This window comes from Aquarana catesbeiana, linkage group LG11 (genome assembly GCF_042186555.1).
Source record: "Aquarana catesbeiana isolate 2022-GZ linkage group LG11, ASM4218655v1, whole genome shotgun sequence".
Classification (NCBI taxonomy): domain Eukaryota; kingdom Metazoa; phylum Chordata; class Amphibia; order Anura; family Ranidae; genus Aquarana; species Aquarana catesbeiana.
The window spans coordinates 49,392,666-49,395,074 of NC_133334.1; the positions used below are offsets into that span (position 1 = coordinate 49,392,666).

The 2,409-nt window shown below is 44.2% G+C and overlaps 1 long non-coding RNA gene across 1 annotated transcript; it reads right to left on the reverse strand.

Moving 5' to 3' along the window:
- Positions 1–235: 235 nt before the first annotated feature.
- Positions 236–2,094, reverse strand: LOC141112000 (uncharacterized). Its single transcript, XR_012236494.1, has 3 exons — positions 1,717–2,094; positions 1,337–1,400; positions 236–1,152 (listed from the first exon to the last, which is right to left on the reverse strand). It is a non-coding gene; the product is annotated as an uncharacterized lncRNA (long non-coding RNA).
- Positions 2,095–2,409: the final 315 nt, after the last annotated feature.

The window sequence follows — 2,409 nt, forward strand, 5'->3', positions numbered from 1 at the left end:
GGTGTCCCCATCCTCCGGTGTCCCCATCCTCCGGGGGAGAAAAGGGTGTCCCCGTCCTCCGGTGTCCCCGTCCTCTGGGGGAGAGAAGGGTGTCCCCATCCTCCGGGAAGAGAAGGGTGTCCCCGTCCTCCGTTGTCCCCGTCTCCAGGGGAGAGAAGGGTGTCCCTGTCCTCCGGGGAGAGAAGGGTGTCCCCGTCCTCAGGGGAGAAGGGTGTCGCCCTCTCCTCCTCCAACCACCCAAGGACCAGCTCTTCCAACCCTGGGGCCATCTCCTTCTCCTTCAAACAGCAAGGGGCCCACTCCTTCTCTGCCAACCACCCAGGTGCCCTCTCCTTCTTCCCCGGCCACCCAGGGGCCCTCTTTACTAAATGGCCACCCAGGGGCCCTCTCCGCCTCCAAACACCCAGGTGCCATCTCCTTCTCCCCCGGCCACCCAGGGGCCCTCTTCTTCACTAAATGGCCACCCGGGGCCCTCTTCTCCTCCAAAAACCCAGGTGCTCTCTGCTTCTCCACCGGCCACCCAGGGGCCTTCGCCTTCTCCTCCGGTCACCCAGGGGCCCTCTTCTTCACTAAATGGCCACCCGGGGCCCTCTTCTCCTCCAAACACCCTGGTGCCCTCTCCTTCTCCAGCCGCCCAGGGGCTTTCCTTCTCCACCGGCCACCCAGGGGCTCTCTCCTTCTCCACCGGCCACCCAGGGGCTCTCTCCTTCCGATTGAACCACCACCTCTCAGGTCAGTACTCCAGACCAGACTACAAAATGTAGCTACAAACAGCATAACATAATATAAACAGCAAAACACATTCTTTTTTTTAAACCAGAGTTTAGTGTCACTTCATTAACATCTTACAAAGAAGGAGCGTGATTGGTCGGCTATAAGGGGAACAGGAGGCCAGATTTTTTTTTTCTTTTACACAAAACAAAATCCTAATTTTTCAGTAAAAATTCATACACCTCCATTAGTTAATGGTCCTTCTTCACCCCTCCTTTTTCCTTACGTCTGTTTGGAACGAGCAGTGCACGTTGGTTGCAGTTGCAGTCATGTACACTGCTCTATGTACACTAATGTATTTTTAATGAAATAATTTCTTATCTGTGTGTCTCTGATTTCTTGTCACATCCTCTGTTAACTCCGGAACCTTTCCCCTCACTTCTGTTTGAAAAAAATAAGAAAATAAAAAAATATGATTTTTTTTTTTTTTTTTTAGTAAACATAGATAAGATAGTAATATGATAAGATAGTATGTATGTTTTTTATTCTTATATAGATTTTATAGATAAGATAGATATTATAATCAATGTACTTGTAAATTATTTGTCATGAAATTGTTTCTTACTGTGTGTTTCTGATTCCTTGTCACATCCTCTGTTAACTCCCGAACCTCTCACTTTCCCTCACTCCTGTTTGTTTGAAAAAAAAAAAATACAAAAAATTAAAATATTTATATTTTGTAAACATAGAGAAGATAGTGATATGATAAGATAGAATACATGTCTTCTGGTCTTGTTTGAAAAAAATAAAAAATACAGATAGATAGATAGATAGATAGATAGATAGATAGATAGATAGATAGATAGATAGATAGATAGATAGATAGATAGATAGATTGATTTTTTTAGATAATATAGACATTCTTAAAGCGGGGGTCCACCTATCTATCATTTTTTTTTTTTGGAGTTCATTCACAAACTTTTCTTCTCATGATTATCTACTCACATGTTCTGTGTAATATGTCCGCCTGTGTACGATTTCGTTGTAAAGAATAACTTATAAAATTCACTGAAGGCGGTTTCCATCTTCATTGTGGGCATTTGAAGCCCACAAGCATGTATTTCCTGGATGCGGTGAATGCTGTGCTCCCAGCATTCACAGAGATGTTGTGATGACGCTGTTGCACACTGCATGCTGGGAAGCCTGAGACTAGCTCCCAGAGGACTGTGGGAGGTCTGGGAGAGGCTAGAAACACGCCTACTCCCATGGGAGGAAAACCAGGAAGTGCTAAGAAGATTAGAAAAAAAAAGGTAATTACGGCGATTTAAATTTTTTTACACAGCATGTCAGCATCTAGGCAAGGAAGAGAATGCATAGAGATAATGTTCAAAATTTGGGTGGAATCCCGCTTTAATGTCCTTGTAAAGTATTTTTCATGAAATTTTCCCTATATGTTTCTGTCATTCTCCATTATCTCCCAAACCTCCCCTTTAGCCGCAGCCCAAAACCCGCAGTCCACAGCCCAAAGCCCAAAACCCACAGCCCAAAACATGCAGCTTACAGACCAAAGCCCGCATCTCAAAACCCATTTCAGGAAGTTAGATAAGAAAAAAAAGGAGATTTGGAAGAGTCTGAGATCTGTAAATATAACTTTTTTGCGTTAAGAACACCTGAATTGGATATATTTTCTTCACTAGT